Genomic DNA, 19,172 nt, shown 5'->3' with positions numbered 1-19,172 from the left:
TATTATAAAATGAAGCCAGTCATATTGAAACACTTGTTAAAATATTTTACAAACAAAATCCAAAGACATTATTTTATTTAAGATGTATTATTGTTACATCTCTGTGTTGCTTCATTGCATCTTTCCTTTGAACTACTTGTATTCTCTGTCTAATTGATAAATGTCAAGGTCCTTTACAATACTAATGAATCTTAGTTTTGATTCTGTCTTGGCCCTAAAAATACTCTAAAGTTAATCTCTTATAGGGCATGAATTCTGTGATTTTGTTAGGGTGTGCTTGCAATTGATACCGATATGACTTCAGGCAAATAGTTCAGGGAAAGTTAATTGATAATGGCTACCTATAATGGAATGCAAATATTTTAGGAAGTGTAGTGATAAGCAGAAGAGTTTTCAGAGGAGGTTGACCAGGATCGCAAAAAGCTTCAATCAAGTCACATGTGGAGAGTTAAAAAGAACTCAAAAAGGAAATGACAATATGGGAAACTTGATAGCTTCCTTCAAGTGTCTGAAGGGCCTTTATGTAGAAGATGGAGCAGATTTGCTCTTGTTGATCACTTTTAGGGCAGAACTGGGGTCATTGGTTGGAAGTTACAGTGGCAAATTTGGGCTCCGTGTAAAGGAAAATGGCCTAACACTTGGAAGTACCTAAAAGTAGAATGAAGGAGCTACCTCAGAAGATAGTGGATTCCCTTTTATTTGGGGTCTGTAACCAAAGGACAGATGTCCACTTGTCAGGCACATTTTAGAGTAGACTGCTATCCTGGCATTGTCTGAAATATATAGTCATAGAAGTCCCTTCCAAACTAGAGATTCCATGACTCTATGAATGGTCAGATATGTGCCCTGGATTTTGAAAACTAGTTTCCAAAATTCTCAAAGTATATATAGGTACAATATAATGATCATAGAATCTTAAAAGGGATTATGGCTCAAGAGAGATCGCAAGATCTAAAAGTATGCAATCAGGATTATAAAATTACAAATAATATCATTACAAAAGAAAAGAAGTATCTAAATTTAATAGTGAAGCTAAAAAATGAGCTCTCTTATTTCCAACTTTAAGAAGACATATGCAAAAGAAAAAAAAGCTCTATGTAATTAAATAAGAATAGAGAACAGGAGCATCAATTTATAAGAACAATATCAGAAAGAAAAAAGATAGAAAGAAGTGAGATTTGCAAACTCAAGATAAATAAAGAAGGGTTACCTTCACTAGATATAAAAGATGTTTGGATTATTATGATTACAAAGAAAAGCCAAAACTACTTAATTACTTTTTTCCCTTTTGGATTCTCTACCAATATGAATACTTGTAATACTGGAAAGTATAGTATAATTTTCATAAAGAGGAAGGATATCCAAAGATAGGTCAAGCAGTAGAACACAGAGCTAGTAAGTGAACTGCATACAAAGGAATTGACAAAGATGAACACAGAATCTATAAAATATTGTTTTTAAATGGAGGACAAGAAAATGAAAAACCCCAATTTTTAAAAAAGGGATACATATGGATGACACTATTAATTATTTTAAGAGTATTTCTCTGGGGGCAGCTAGGTGGCTCAGTGGATAAAGCACTGGCACTGGATTCAGGAGGACATGAGTTCAAATCCGGCCTCGGAAACTTGACACTTCCTAGATATGTGACCATTGGGCAAGTCACTTAACCCTCATTGCCCAGAAAAAAACAGCAAAAAGCAAACAAGCAAAAAAGAGTATTTCTCCTAAGAAAAGTTAATAAAATATATTTTAAATTAAAGTATTATTTCCACATGTTATTTTTTGGCCTATCATGGAATTTTATAAACATTTCAAATGTATGATCTTTCAATGCAAATATTTTGAAGCATCAACCTTTAGAGCCTCATGACCTTTCTAATATAATTGATTATTTTCTAACTGGAATACCCTGCCTTCATGTTTCATTTCACTATGTATTATGTATATCATGCTTTGTGGTTTATACTATTTATGTATAAAGTAATTGTAGTTTATATCTTTCAACTTTTCAGTAATAAGTGCACCCTTTTAGTAAGTGATCCAATATGTTATATTTTTAAAAGAGGTTTTATAGGTATCAAAAATAGCATGAAAGACATCTATATATTTCTTTTAAAATATAATAATAAGAATATTATAGTAACCCTATTTTACCATACTCATGCATTTATCCAGAGCTCCATGTAATAGATTTCAAAATAAAAGTTATCAACATAGATCTTTTTTTCATCCATTGGAGTACAAGTTAGCTTTTTCTGCATACAAAAAGCTATTTGATCCTATCTCAAATGGAGTCATTTAGTTAAATGATAGTTGTTATAGAAGCAAATACAAATCCCATCAGCTGTAGAGAAATGCTACTGACTCACACCCGGTATTTCTGAGGACCTCAGGACTGGAAACCTGCATTGTGGAAATCCATATCAATCTAATAAGGGTTTTTTTAAGCACATACTTTGTACAAAACACTATGACATAGGCTAGGGATAAAAAGAAAAAACAAAAGGCAATTTTTACTCTCAAGAACTTACATTCCACAGGAATAGAGCAGTAGATTCTGTCTGGGTGATTCATGCAATCTTTTAACTTTTAAGACTATCCTAGAAAGGCAGAATAATATTAGAAGAAAGCAGCGGACTATTGTGTCCTGTCCAAACCTATATTAGCTCCTATAAGAAGCTGCTGGGAGTTGATATTTAGGCTTCCACAGCATTCCATTTCTTTAGTGGGCTTCAATATGATGTGAACCTTTTGAACATTTCATTTCTCAAGTCTCTATTAGATCACTGGAAAAGTTGAAAGCAAATTTACTTCTCTTGCTCACTAAGGGACCCTCTGAACTTGTCTTCTCCAGTTGCCACATTTCCCAAAACACTGGACCAAGAGTATGCAAGAGGGCCAAACATATTAAGGATGAAGCACCCCTACCATACACACACAACCTGACGTGACATAATTTGTTGTTTATACCCCAAGCTGGATTCCCTTTTGTCCTTGGGAGTTAAAACAGGGGGCAGTCAGTTCCACCAGACTAAGAAACTGTGCAGCTGGGACCCTTGTAGATAAGAGACCATTCTATCTTCAAGTTTTAGCATGGGAAAGGGAAAGAATGCTGCTTTTCTCCTCACCTTTCTCTGCCCCTTAGGGCAGGGATTAATCCTTTCCCCACCCCTCCTGCTCTTTTCTTCCTCCCTTTAAGGATAAGATTGTTGTCCCTCCTTCTAGCTTTATTGTGATTTCATAAATATGCAAGATTCTGTTTGCATTGTGGACCTTTCACCAGGAGTTCCACAAGCCTGTTCATTTCTCTTGTAATCAATCCAGTTGCATCTATCATGTAGTTAGCTAACTAGTATCTGTGTATATATCTATATAGATATCAATCTACCTATAGATAAATATATCAATAGATCAATTTTCATTTATTTATTAGTTAATTAATTAGTTGGGTAACATGACTACATGCTGCGGATCTGAGGGCTGACACTGACCTTGTGCTAGTCCCAGTGTCACAAGGAGGTACAGGACGATCCATTATGCAGAGGGCACACAGACACCAGTCTAAGTCAGCATGCAGGAGGTGTATATGCATCAGTTCCTCATTGCCTCAGTTCACGTAATGGCTCTGCTCCCCTGGGGTAGTCTAGCATTGTGGTGGTTCTGGAACCCTAGGGCAGTTGAATTTACTCAAGGATTCTATGGCTGTGGCTAGCCTTGGCATCTCTCACTTCCTCATCTTCAGCGAAACGGAGAAGAATGTGACAGTTAGGCTGACCGGGCTTTCTGGGGACCCTACTCCATACTTCCCAGCCCTGCGCTGCTGCCAGATGTGTGAGCAGCAGTTCTCACACTCATGACTTGGTGCTCAGGGGCTTTGGTCCCCAAGAAATTCACTTGAATTTCCCTGCCTCTGCGTTCCAGACCATGTTTCTCTCCTTCAATGTGAACAAGGTGAATGTGCAGTGTGTGCAGTGCTGCCTTGCGTGTAGCTATGACCCTGACTTCCAAGACCTAAAGGTTGTTTCTGTTGTGGCCAGTTGGCGCCTGAAGAAGCTTCAACCAGAAAAGTTCCCAAACATGAGCGGCTTAGATGATGTCAGACTGTCAGAAAGTGATGCAGAAGGCTATGCTGGCCTTGGGAGATTGAAAGCTGAGCAGATCATCTTGGGCTTACTGAGAGTGGTCCTCTCATCAAGACCCAAGAGGGGATCAGGGATGGAAATGCTCCCGAGCACTGTCTTGTGCACAAGCCTGAGGAGGAGCTGAGGGCTGCCAGAGATCAGAAGCTCCTCCTGAAGGCTGAACATGACTTCAAGAGAAAGAAGAAACAGCAGGAGGCACAACTGAAATGGTGCCTGGAGGGTATGCTGTGTGTAAAGCAGTGGTGCAGAGGACCCTGGAAAGCTGTCTGGAGCAGCCCATGTGTCTGAAGTGGAAAAGTAAGAGGCAGAGTATTTTCACCAAGCATTTGGTGAAGAGGCAGATGAGGATGTATTCCCACAACTGAAATAAAGAAGAACTACCCAGTCCCTTGGACAGCCAATCTCTAATGACCAGCAACCAGGAAGAGGTAGAGGGCAGCATCCAAAGGGGAGGTTCCAAGTAGCCAAAGGCAAGCAGCCCAAAGGGTCTCTAATTGGTCACTTCCCTTGTGGTCAAGCTCTAGATAGAGCTTTGGCCTTTAAGAGGCTTAAAAGCAAGTCCTCAGGAGCAGACAGAGCCTGAGCTTCAACTGAAGGATGAAGTGATTGCCAATTTTTACTGTTCTGGAGGTTTCTCTACTCTCACCCCCTCACCCACTTTATTCTACTCTCACTCCCCTATATCTAGTTTGTAAGGCTTCTTCACCTGGGAGGAAGGGGAATTGAAGTGAGAGATCTGGTTTCCTGTCTTGTCTCTTGGTTGTGAGAGAGGGTTAGGCCCTTTACTAAGAACTGTCAGGGGACATGACTGACACAGATTGTGTCCAAGTTAAGGATCTATTGAGGAGAGAGGGGGAGCAGCCCAAGAATTAACCTCCAAGGATAAAGCAACATGTGTAAAAGTTGAATCCCTCAGAACTATCTAAGGAGCAAGTGTTTGCTAACCTGGACCTTGTGTCCTAAAGGACACTGGGCAACTAAAGGGAAGTGGGTTTTGTCTGATGAAATCTTTGAACTGGCAAAGGCAAGTAGGAAGTCCAGGAAAGTTGTCACTTACCCAGCCTCTTGTGTGGACAATATTAGGGCTCACAGAAGGTGGTCTTGGCTAATATGAAGTCTGGACCTACAGATGATAGAAAGCAATAGCTTGTACTTTTACATCCTTGATAAAGGAGCAAGTAGAAAAAAAGAAAAGAAAATTGAAAGTGTCTTAACAGCCAATATGAACTCCTATGGATCATTGCCCTTTGGGAGATGGAACAAGTTAAATATAAACCCTTTGAAGGGTCTTCATGAAGTTCATCTTAGGCATGCTGTAACTTTCACGTTCTTTGTAGAATTCTAAAGATAACCTTTCGATAGTTGAGTTTAGTCTTAGCTCCTACTATAGGCACTATCATCTGCTGTTACAGGGATACAGCTAAGTTTCTGATGATTAACCTAAAATCTGCTGGAAGAAAAATCAAAAGGTAATCTTCTGGTCAGTGTGTGAAGGGGGAGGAGGGGAAAGGAAGACAGAAGCTCTTCTCAGTTTCCCTCTCTCCCATGAATGTCTCTCAGGAGCTTAGCTGTAATTGCTCTCTCCTCTCATCTGTTACACTCAATTCTGAACTAGCATGCAGTTTTTATATAATCCCCACAGGTACTTGACTGAGTCTCCTCAACTAATCCCAATATACTTCCTGTCAAACTTAGTTCATATGCTTTTGATTCAAGAGAAATCTAGGCCTTATTCATATTTGGTTCATAACTAATTCAATTTAGAAGTACATGTGATTTCTCCTTTATATATATATATACATATAGAGACTACGTATATGTATAGTATATATAGCATATACATGTATATGTTTAGTTTGTAGTCACATATTATGCATATGTATATCACCTTTTAAAATAGAGTAGTAAAGTTGAAAAGAATGCTTTGTAGCTCCAAATAACTATGTCTGAGTTTGAAAATGACCCAGAATCACTACCTGTTTAGCTTTACGTCTGACTTTCAGCACTCCCATAAAACTTCTGAAAATATCCATTAGTAGAAGTAAGTGAATCTGGAGTACGAGAAATACAAGGAGGTGTTTTGAGCCTCAAGGGTTTGCTCTGCACACAGAGGAACATGACTGAAAGTTGAACAAAGAGCAAGGTACACACTTTCTCCAAACCTTTTCCTCACCATGGTATTTAGGTGAGATTAAACTACAAAAGATCCAGGTATGGCAGAAAACACCTTGAGACTGTTCAAATTATACTGATTTGATTTTGGGTCCAGGTAAGTGAAATAATTTTTTTTTCACTTTCTCCTTCTCAACTTTTCCTGATAAAAAAGGTGCTAAATATAGCAACCTAATGTCTGTATGAATAGAATCACTTCCTGACCCGAAAATAGCAAGCAATAAGGTAATTATAAACCCAACCCGTTCTAGACCTATGGAGAGAGAATTCTTATTGTCGTTATTGTCAGCAACAGAAATAACCACCTGAACAACAAATATTTTAAGACTTACAAAGAGTTTTCCTTATAGAATCCCTATGAACTTTTCATGGCGTTTAAGTGAGATAAAATTGTGGAAGACATAACAGGAGTAGAATAAATTTTTTTAAAGTAGATTTTTTTTCCCTCTTGAGATATATCTCCAAGATTCAGAATATTAAGCACAGGTGATGATGCTGTAACCCTAGGTAGGGTATAAATAGTCTATTTCTTCAAGACAATCTGCCTCTTTTGTATCATATTTGAGCCAAAGAAAATATCACCATACCCACAACTAAAATATCAAAGCATGGTATTTTTTGGGGAAAAACATAGATTATAAAACATTGCATATGAACCATGGAGGCATCACCTCAACCTAAGATTTCCAAACACCAGAGTACATTATGACAAAGATGTCCTCAAGCATTCACTTCTGAAGAGATAGCCATTATTTTGTACCAATGATCCTAACTAAAATGACCTCAAAAATAAATGCCCTTCTTCATGAATTTCCATTAAAAGTACAAACCCTAGGCCAGTCAGTGAAGAGTAGAAAGGAATACAACGGAGGTTAAAAATTGTACCATGATGTCTAAAAGGGTAAACATGTAGGGCTAGCCATTTATTATGTGGATATGGATCATTATAATATCTAGGTTGTATAAGCATAGAAAGATGTTAAGGTGAGGGAAACCATACAGGCAACTCTAAGCCATGAAGCAAAAATAGCTTTTCACTAGTGGTAAATCTTTAGTCTCCATGCATCTAAACTAGGGCTTCTGAGATGCTACAAAGAGCAAATCAAGCATGTCAAGAGTCAATCATGTAAAGCACTTTTTGGTTATCATTGAACATTTCATGTTTAAATCTTTCATTTGTATAACACATAGAAAACACCTTATCTATATTGCCATTTAATCCTCACACAAATTTTGTGAGGTAGATAGTATAGCTATTATTAGATCAGATTTGGGATAGGGGAATAGAGACTGAGAAAGAAAAATTGACATGCTCAAAGTCAAACAGCTAATGAGCAAATGCAAATGAGCACCATTCAAACCCAGGTTTTTTGATTGCAAATCTTATGGCCTTTCTATTATACCACATTGCTTTTCAATTCCGCTTCTATGCTATGAAATAAAAGAGTATTTCAGTGACTGATACAAGATTATTTCAGTTAGGGTTTTTTATGAACAAAGTTATTTTTAAAAAACTGAAAAAAAGCACAGAATGGGGAGTTCTAGATTTGATATGTAGCATACAAAGGCAAAATTCATGTCTGTTAATGATCGAAATGGGGAATAGCATGATTCATCTCTAGATTTCAACAATTTTTGTTATTTATAACGTACAACACAGTCAAATTATTTATGTCACCATAGTACTTAAGAAACAGCAAAAAGTAGAAAAAAGCCCAGTGAATCTGAATCAAATTAAATCTGGGTTTGAATCCTGTTTCTGCCATTTACTAGTGGTTCAGTTGCATCATTTTATCTCAATAAAACTCAACTTCTACATCTATAAAATGGGAATGATAAAGAAGGCAACATGTGATATTGCAATATCGTTTGTACACCTTACAGTATATGAATATTGTGCTATAACTGTGGTCCATGTACTTTTATTCATCATGTCTTAGTTTATTTTGTACTTATGGGTCAAAATCATCCGTTAGAACAAACCCCACTCTAGTAAAACTCTACATGAAAATGGTTTCTATGACCTAGTGGAAAGTACATCTTTTTTTATAAGCATTATTTGGTGACAAAATTTTGCTATACTAAAACAAGTAGAAGACCCCCCCTCCCTGCTTAGAGTTCACTGTAATATGATTTGACCTGATAAGACTAGTACTGCTTTATCTAGATAAAAATGGATGTTCTCTCAGAGATACATATTGGCACCATTACCAGCACCATGCTTCCTGGGAAGTCTAGCCACACACAAGCAGATGTTCAGAGTAAATTACTCACCCAGGAAGAGCTATGTTACATGCATCTTAAGATCTCTCTCTCTCCCTCTCTCTCTCTCTCTCCCTTTCTTTCTGTCTCTCTCTCTTATATTCCTGGCATTGCTTCAAAATGAAAACACTTGTTTAAGGAACTCTGATATGATTCTCTCTACCTGACTCTAAATGAATTTACCTTTATAGCTGTTTATTTATAACTTTAAATCTTGAATCCATCTACCACATCAGAACACTTACAGTATGTGACAGTGAGGTTATGCTTGCAGGTTTGCCAACAGCCCAGTTCATTTTGGGCAAGTTGTAAATAATAATGCCCATATTTTTATTGGCTAATTCTCCAAGGTGGCATCTGTTATCAGCAACCTCATGTAAACTCACCATTGCTACAGCATCTGTTCCATCACACAATGTTCCTATTTCTGTGTCTCGCACATTTTAACTAGAAAGGAACAGATAGACTATTTTAAAATAAGTTGCCAGTGTTTCTAAATGAGAGCTGCATAACAAAAAGAGCTCCCAGCATACTTTTCAGACATGTATGCTGTAGGCCAGGAATAAGTATAGACCTTTACCAGAGGGAAAAAAATCTAAAGTGAAATAAGGGAGAGTATACTGGTCTTAAAGTGAGGTAATTTGGATTCTGGTATTGGTTCTGCCATTTATTAACTATAGGCCTTGGGCAAATTTTTAATTCCTCATTTCCTTATCTGTCAAAAGAAAATGGTGGACTAGATGAGCCCTAAGTTCTATTCCAGCTCTAATAAGCTATGACGGTTTTTTTTTTTATCCAATATAAACATGGTGCAAAAAAAAAAATGAGGCATGTTCTATGTATCCTTATCTTATTTAAATTGTCAAAGTTTTTAGTCTCTTAGATTTAATTTTATTCTTAAATTTTGCTAATAAATAGCATAAAAAGACACAAAAGGAAAATAATTTATGTGGGCGAATATGAATAAGCTTTTTACATGTAATGATCTGAACTTAGCTCTTTTGTTTTCCTGGCACAGCTTCCAGATAGCATGCCACAATAACTAAGTGACACAGTGGATAGAGAGCTGTGCTTGGATTCAGAAAGACTAAGTTTAAATCCTGCCTTACATACTTACTAGCTGTTTGACCTTGAGGAAATCACCTGCCCTTCTTAGCTTCAGTTTCCTCAGATGTAAAATGGTGATAATAGCACTTAGCTCACAGTTTTTGTTGTGAACATCAAATAAGATAACTTAGTCAAAACACTGCAAATTTTAACAAAAAATTATATAAATGGTAGCCATTGTTAATGGCTTTTTTGTAGTCACGGTGTATTAGATATACAAATATGGCTGACATAACATGACTGTAATAAAAATGAAATATTTGGTGACAGTTTTACAAAGCATGTTACATTTATTATCACATTTGATCCTTATAAAACCTGGTGAGTTTGTTTTAAGAATAATGATATTTAGAGCAGCTAGGTGGCAAAGTAGATAAAACACTGGTCCTGAATTCAGGAGGACCTGAGTTTAAACCCAACCTCAGACACTTGATACTTACTAGCTGTGTGACCCTGGGCAAGTCACTTAACCCTCATTGCCTTGACCAAAAAAGAGAGAGAGAGAATAATGATATTGGTATTCTAGCTCTCACTCTACAGAAAAGGAAACTGAGGTTTAGAGAGTTTAATTTATCAATGTTCAAGAAAGTATCAAGGGTAGGGTTCAAAACCAGGTTTGACTCTCTTCCACTGTAGCAAGTTGCAATTTACAAAAATAAATGTAAAAAGAAATAAGATTGCATATGAGTTAGCTCATTTCTCTACTGAAACAAATGCATTAGCGAATATTTAATGGTTAGAGGTTATTAGTGCACACATTAGCATAAACCCAGTTACATGATATTTCTCCAATGAATAGTCAATAAAGACGTGACTGGCTGCTAGTGACTTTATACACATGTCTTCCAGTTATCTCTACAATTGAGAAGCAAAGTGTAAAAGCACTCAGGGACCTCTCAAATGTGACAGTCCCTTGAGGGCCTTCTGTCTATGCTTCGATGAGAACACTACACCCTGCCTGTTTGTTAGCATGAATGGCAGCATATTTTGTCTTTGTTTCAGAAGAAACTCAGCATAAATTATTGCCACGAAAGTAAAATTATTCCACTTATTACTTTGCTACTATTGCAGAACATTCTGGATGAGAAAAATATGTCCAAACATAAAGGAACATTGCTAAATGTGTGAGGGGTGACAGAATCTCAGAAAATATGTCATATATCTCAGTGAACAAACTCAATGACAAACTTCATGTCTATTTGTTTGTGTTTTTTTTTTTAAACAGGACACACTAAAGACAAGTGACATGCTGCATCTGATGAGATAACTTTCAATATATGTCACTGTCCACAGAGCACATAAACGATTCACTTATTTCATTGTTTGGATTTTTTTTTTTCCTTTACCCTCAAACCAGCACGTACATACAGCAGGAAAGTCATGAACAAATGATTTCCAGAATAACCAATAAAGTAGAGTAGAAAATCAGAGTTCATTTAACTATATTATCACATTTATATTCTTTTTAATGTTTACAGTATGTTTTCTATACAACTCTATGAGTTAGACTGTACAGGTATTGTTTTCTCTATTTTGCAGTTATGAAAACTGAGACTCAGGAAAGTGAAGTGATTTGTCTCAGGACCATACAACATACGAAAGAAAATTCAAAAGTGTTAAAGCTAAAAATGATCTGAAATTAATGAAAGCCAAGGAACAAAACAAAATAATACAAAACAACAAAATTCTTGTTTATTTTTAAGCTATCTCCAGGAAAAGAAGATGTCAAAATGCAGGCATAGAATGACTGCTCATGTAAATAAAATGCTGGTAAACATTGAAGGAGATTTTGGTTTGGTTTTTGGACTAGAAAGGATAGAGCCAAAATGGCTAACAGGGATTTGATAACCAAGACAATTAGCAATACAATAAAGGATAATATAGCTGCCTACCTCTCATGAGTTCCAGTGACCATGGCTGATTGAAGTGAGCTCAAGAACTGAAGAAACTAGAAGATATGGTTGGTTAGCAAAGTCATTAACCTTTGAAATATTCTGGAAAATGAAAGCATACTGTAACATTGGAGAAGGCCAGACATTCTAGTTTTCACAAAAGAGAAGAAAATGCTGTCTCTTAACTAAAGACCAGTGAGCTTAACCTGGAGTCTTAGCAAATCTCTAGAATATGTTCATAAAGGGGTGGTTAGTGATAATTTTTAAAATTGAGTAGAGAAAACAAACAGCCATCTTAGATTCATTAATAATAGGTCATAGCTTTCTGATAAGGCAAGTATAGAAATTCAATGCAGTATTAGGCAGCATTGAGAAGATCATAATAAATGGCATTCTTGACTGCTCATATACCACATATAAAATCTTACCTAATTTGTTTCTCTACAACATCTCTTACAGATGCTCTTTTTAGATGTACAAACATTTTAGATTTGGTTGATATTAAATCTGTAAAAAGTAGTATACAGCTACCACCATAGTTCAGACCATGTTCATTTCTCATCTAGACAGTTACAATAACTTCCTATTTGGTCGCCTTCTACTCTAACCCATCCTTTACACAGCTAGAAAAGTGATTCCCTTAATGTGTGAGTGAGATCATTTGACCTCCCTTCTCAATAAACTTAATTGGCTCCCTATTATCTTTAGAACTAAATACATGAAGTAGCTAGGTGGCACAGTGGATAAATCACTGGCCCTGTTTTCAGGAGGACCTGAGTTCAAATCTAGCCTCAGACACTTGACATGTACTAGCTATGTGACCCTGGGCACTTATTCCTCCCCCCAAAAAAACAAGAACTAAATACAAACTACTCTGGCATTTAAGGTACCTCACAACTCAGCTTCATTCCTTCTTTCATCTCCTTTTATATACTGTTCCTTCTATATACTTTGTATTCAGTGATACTTGCTACAATTACATGACACTTCAATTCTTATAACTTCCTACTTCACAGGTTGTGACTTTTGACTGGAATGTATTCCCTCATCACCTCCATCTCTTAGAATCCCTGTCTTCCTTTAAGACTCAGCCTAAGAGCCACCTTCTATAAGAAAGCTTTCTTGATCCCCCTAGGTATCAGTATACTCCATCTCCAAATTACAATGTAAGCATTTCACATATACAGGGTAGGCCAAAAATCACAAAAGGGTCTGATGTTTTAATAATTTTTGAAAATTATTTTTCACCATTTACAAGATTTGATTTTTTCACTTGTAATGTAAATTCACTTCATATGCACACACATATATATATATAATAAAAATAAAGCAGTTATTAAATATTAAAACACTTTAATGGCTTTGGGTCCAACCTATATAATACATTTATAAATAAATGTCACTATCATTAAATTGTAAGTTTCCTGAGGGGTGGAATTATTCCAATTTTGCCTTTCTATCTCTCATGATTAGAATAATCTCTATCACATAGTAGGCTATTAACTGATTGATCAACTTACTAAGTAGGTAAGAATTCTGTTCTGCTCTGCTCTGGTCAGATCACATTTTGCATATTCAGATGTAGGTGCTATATTTTAAGAAGGACATTGATGAACTAGAAAAGCGTGATATTGACAGAAGGAAGTTAAAACTGAGGAGGGGAAAATAATTTGGATTTTTAACAACTTGATTATTGTGAATCATTGCTTTAATTGCCTGTAAAAATATTAAGAATTATGTTTCTTTTCACAATCTTCACCACTGGGAAATTGTAAATTTCCAAAGAGTTGTATTTGGATTGAAGAAAATACCAGACCTCAAACTATACTAGAAAGCAATAATTCCTACAACACTTTTATACTGGTCTAAAAAAATTAGACTGATAAGTGAAACAGATTAAGTAGACTACATATAGAAGCAAATGAACTTGGCAAACTATTGTTGAATAAATAAAAAGACTCTAGCTACTAGGATAAGCATTCATTATTTGATTTAAAAAATTCTGAAAAAAATGGAGAACAGTGTTAAAAAAATTGGATTTAGAGCAGTGTCTCAAATCTTACATCAAGATAAATCCAAAAGGCTCTGTGGCCTAGATATAAAAGTTTGCATCATGAAGGAATTAGGGAAACATGGGAAAAATAAATATTACATCTATGGAAAAGGAAAGCATTCTCAATCAAACAAGTGATAGAGGATTACAGAAACGGTTAATTTTGGTGGAATAAAGTTATTTTGTTTTTCACAAGAAATCAAAAAAATTAAAACAAAATGGAAAATATTAACTGAGAAAATTTGCAGCAAGTTTCTCTGATAAATATCTTTTAGCAAGATGGAACAGATTCAAATTTATAAAAGAGATCCCAAATTAATATATGGTCTAAGGATATGAACAAACAGTTATCATGGGAGGAAACCCAGTTTTCTTATAGCCATGAAAAAAAAAATGTCTCAAATCAATAACCATTTGCTATAGAGAAATACAAATTCAAGCAAGTCTGATGTTCCACTGAACACACACTGGATTGTCAAATATGCCCGAAAAATGAAAAAAAAAAAAAAACCTAAAAACAACAACAAACAAACATTGTAGAAGAAGAACCATTGGTGAATTTTTAGTGGGTTTGAGAAGGGTACAATGATTCTAGAGGGCAACTTCTAATTATATATAACTAATTACTAAAAATTTCATGCTCCTTGACTCAGAGGCCAAAGAACAAGGAAAGGGCTCTGTGTGTGTGTGTGTGTGTGTTTTTACAGCAGTTCTTTTGTGGTGGTAAAAAAAAAAATAGGCACTGAGGTAATGCTTTGGAGAATTGCTAGAAAAATATATGGTATATAAATGTAACGAAGTATTATATTCCTAGAAAAGAGGAAATGAGTGATCTTTAAAAAAAAAGATATGGAAAAAATGTTACAAACTAATGGTGGGCTCAAGTGAGTATGTGGAAAAACACTTTACATAATAACAACACTGTAAAAATAACCAAAAGCTTATTTTAAAAGCTGCAAGAACTTTATGACCATCAATGATTCCATTAGAATGATGAGAAAGCAGGCTTTCCACCTCCTGACAGAATGGAGATGGATTTAGGGTATAGAATGAGACATTTTTTTGAACATGGCCAATGAGGCAATACATTTTGCTCAATTATGCATATTTTACAGGAGGTTTTTTTTTTTTTTTGTCTTCCTCACCAGGAGGAAAAAAATTTGAAAAAATAAATTTATTTTAAGGATATTTTTAAAGGAAATAATGAGAAGCTATAAACAAATTTCATAAATCATTGGGCCCTCTGTGGTAACAGAATCTTATTCTAGTGTACTTTTTTGAGGACCCATTTTGGGGATGAGTAGAACTAAATCTCAGTATGAGAGTAAAAGGGCTATTTTCAACTAATTTTCAGGAAAAAAGAATATCTTTATTACCATCCCAACTACATTGCCATAGCTAAAAAGTAAGTGTCTGGAAATTTCCAGGGGTGGAACCAAGATGACTGAGGGCATTAAACATGCAGAGCTCCTGACACAATTGCTCCAAAAACAGCAATAAAACAACCCCTGGAGCAGCAAAACCTACAAAAAGATGGGCTGATATTATTTTCCAGTCAAAGACAGCTTAAAGGGGGCTGTGCTGGGTGCAAGAAGATTACAACACCGCAATCATGCCAATACAGACATATTGCCAGCCAGGGGGTGAAAAATACAGGGGTGTCTGCTGAACTTAAAGAGCAATTCAGCTATCCTACCCCAGCAGGAAACCAGGAAGAAGTCCGGAGCAGCAGGAGACCCATGTGGGGGAGGGGCACAGGTTCGTCAGAGCTAAGAACCACAGCACACAAAGTTTTGATGGCTGGTTAATTAGCAAGTTGGCTTGAGGTTATCTTTGGACTAGAGAACAGGCCAGGCGAGAGAAAAACCTGCTCTCCCTTAAACCAAAACACCTGTGACCCTCTCAAGCTTGGTACAGTGTAGTTTGGAAGTAGGGCCCCACTGTAAGAGGGAGTTAAAAGTCAATTATAAAGGGGGCAGCTAGGTGGCACAGTGGATAAAGCACCAGCCCTGGATTTAGAAGTACCTGAGTTCAAATCTAGCTTCAGACACTTGACACTTACTAGCTGTGTGACCCTGGACAAGTCACTTAACCCCCATTGCCCTGCAAAAAAAAAAAAAAGTCAGGTATAAGATGGCAAGATGAGCAAGCAAAGAAAGGTGAGAACTATAGAAAGTTTCTTTTAGTGACAAGGAAGATCGAGGTGAACCCTCAGAAGAGGATAACAACCTCGGAGCCTCTACATCCAAAGCTTCCAAGAAAAATATGAATTGATCTCAAGCCATGGAACTGTTCAAAAGGGACTTTGAAGAGAAAGGAGGAGAGATAGAAGGAAGATTCAGTGAGGTAGAGGAAATAATGGAAAGAGAAATGAGAGTGATGCAGAAAAGTCAGGGAGAAAAAAGTCAATAGCTTGAAAAGCCAAATGGAAAAGAGATAATTTGAAAATTATTGGACTACCTGAAAACCATGATAAAAATAGAATCTTAGACATCATCTTCCAAGACACTATCAGGGAAAATTGCCCTGATATATTAGAAGCAGAAAGTAAAATGGAAATTGAGAGAATCCACCAATCACCTCCTGAAAGATGTCTCAAAATGAAAACTTCCAGGAATATTATAGCCAAATTCTAGAGTTCCCAGGTCAAGGATAACATATTACAAGCAGGCAGAAAAAATTCAAGTACTGTGGAGCCATAGTCAGGATAATTCAAGATCTATTAGCTTCTACATTAAAGGGTTAGAGGACATGGAATATGATATTCCAGAGGGTAAAGGAATTGTGATTACAAACAAAAATCTCCTACCCATCAAAACTGAGTATGTACTTTTTTTTGGTGAGGCAATTGGGGTTAAGTGACTTGCCCAGGATCACACAGCTAGTAAGTGTTAAGTGTTTGAGACCGGATTTAAACTCAGGTCCTCCTGACTCCAGGGCCAGTGCTCTATCCACTTCACCACCTAGCCGCCCCATGAGGATATACTTTTAGGGGAAAAAATAGGACTTCAATGAAAAAGAGGACTATCAGGCATTTGTGAAAAGACCTGAACTGAATAGAAACTTTGACTGTCAAATACAAGTCCTTAGAGAAGCATACAAATGTTAACAGGAAAAAGAAATCATGAGGGAGGTTAAAAGGTAAAACTGTTTACATTCCTACACGGGAAGATGCTACTTCTAACTTATAAGAACTTTCTCAGTATTAGGGCAGCTGAAAGGAATAAATTTAGACAGAAGGCACAGGTGGAAATTTATTAGGAAAGGATGATATCTATAAAGCATTTTTTGTTCTGTTTTGTTTTGTTTTGTTTGTTTTGTGTAGAAGTTTGGGTGGGGTTGCTTGCCCAGTGACAAGCAGCTGGTGAGTGCCTTTTTTCTAAGACAGGATTTGGCGTTGGGTACTCCTGCATCTAGGGAGAATGCTTTGTCCACTGTCACCTAGCTGCCCCATGATGGCATCTTGAAAACAAAATTAATGGATGAGTGGATTGCACTGGGATAAAGGGAACAGGAGAAGTGGAATGGAGTAAAATATCTCATGTAAAAGAAGCAAGAAAAAGTTTATGGAGTGGAAGGGGAGATGGGAGAGAGAGGGGGAATGAATGAGCCTTACCCTTATTAGAATTGACACAAGGAGGAAATAATATACACACTCAAGTGGGTATAGTAATATATCTTGCCCTTTGAGGAAGTGAGAGGGGAAAGGTATAAGGGTGTAGAGGTAAGGAAGGGAGGGCAGATTGGGGGAAGGGTAGTCAGAAGCAAAACACTTCTGAGGAGGGAAAGGTAAGAGAAGATAGAAAATAGAGTAAACATCATGGGGAGCAAATAGGAAGGAGGAAAACAGGAATAAAAATATTTGAATCAGAGGCAACAGCAATGTAAAATTAAGATGAGGTGGTGGTGGTGGTGGTGGTGGTGGTGGTGGTGGTGGTGATACTTCCTTTGCTGGGCTACTGTGAAGAAAATTCTTTGTCAGGTATAAGGTACTATATAAATGTTAGCTATTATTGTTGCAATAATCAACCTCATGGGTGTTTTGTAAGGAAATCTCCATTTAAAGTACTATATATATGTAGTATAGTATTAAAAAAAAAAGATGAGCAGGATACTATAAGAAAAACATGGAAAGAGTTACCTGAGCTGATGTAAAATGAAATGTACTATATACAAAATAGCAATATTGTAAGATAATCTGCTGTGAACAACTTAATTATTTTCATCAATTCAATGATCCAAGACAATTCTGAAGGACTTATGAAAAATGCAATCCATATACAGAGAAAGAACTGATGGTAACTGAATACAGATTGAAGTTTATTTTGTTGTTGTTGTTAATTCCTTTTTCTAAAGTGTCGGGGTTTTTTTTGTTATTGTTATTTCTTGTTGTTTTTCTCTGCTGTGTTCTGCACGACTGCACATGTACAACTTATATTGAATTGCTTGAGTTCTTAAGGGGTAGAAAGGAGGAAGGATGAGAATTTGGGACAAAAAGTTTTAAAAACTATGTTACAATTTGTTTTTGTTTTTGTTTTTGGTGAGGCAATTGGGGTTAAGTGACTTTCCTAGGGTCACACAGCTAGTAAGTGTCAAGTGTCTGAGGCCAGATTTGAACTCAGGTCCTCCTGACTCCAGGGCCAGTGCTCTATCCACTGACAATTTGTTTTTAAATGTAAGGTTGGGCAAATTCTAAATAAATAAATAAATGACTTAATAGTAAGTCAGAGAACTTTTGTTCTTATGGCTATAGATGGCTTTGATTATTTCATCTGAAAACTCTTCATATCTTTTGATCATTTATCATTTGGGAAATGGTTCTCATCCTAATAAATTTGACTCAGTTCTCTATGTTTTTGATAAATGAGACCTTTGCCAGACAAATTTGCTTCAAAATTTTTTTACATTTACTATTGAAAACTGTATTTCCCTCACTTCTATTCCCTCCCTGTGATATTTACTCTATTCTTGATCTCCTTTCACTGTGTTCCTCCTCAAAAGTGTTTTGCTTCTGACCACCCCGTCCTCCAATCTGCCCTCTCTTCTATCACCCCACCCTTGTCACCTTCCCCTACTATTTTCTTATAAGGTAAGATAGATTACTATAATCAATTGAGTGTATATGTTATTCCCTCTTTGAGACAATTCTGATAAGAGTAAGGTTCACTCACTCCCAAGCACCTCTCCCATCTTCCCCTATACTATATAGCTTTTTCTTGTTTCTTTTATGTGAGATGCCTTACCCCATTCCACATCCCCCATTCCCTTTCTCCCAGTACATTCCTCTCACACCCCTTAATTGTAATTTTTAAAAATCCCTTCATATGTTCAAATCACACCTGTGCCCTCTTTCTAAATATACTCCATCCAGCTGTCCTAATAATAAGAAAGTTCTTGAGTTAGAAGTATCATCTTCTCATGCAGGAACGTAAACAGTTTAACCTTTTAATATACCTTATGCTTTCTTTTTCCTGTTTACCTTTTTATGCTTCTCTAAGGTCTTGTATTTTAAAGTCAAATTTTCAATTCACTTCAGGTATT

The 19,172-nt window shown here is 36.4% G+C and overlaps 1 pseudogene; it reads left to right on the top strand.

Moving 5' to 3' along the window:
* Positions 1-478: 478 nt before the first annotated feature.
* Positions 479-4,728, top strand: LOC122732091 (annotated as a pseudogene).
* The last annotated feature ends 14,444 nt before the right edge of the window (positions 4,729-19,172 follow it).

The sequence above is a fragment of the Dromiciops gliroides genome, chromosome 6 (genome assembly GCF_019393635.1).
Source record: "Dromiciops gliroides isolate mDroGli1 chromosome 6, mDroGli1.pri, whole genome shotgun sequence".
Lineage (NCBI taxonomy): Eukaryota > Metazoa > Chordata > Mammalia > Microbiotheria > Microbiotheriidae > Dromiciops > Dromiciops gliroides.
The sequence above is the reverse complement of the archived record's forward strand: the minus strand, read 5'-3'. Positions and strand labels throughout refer to the sequence as shown.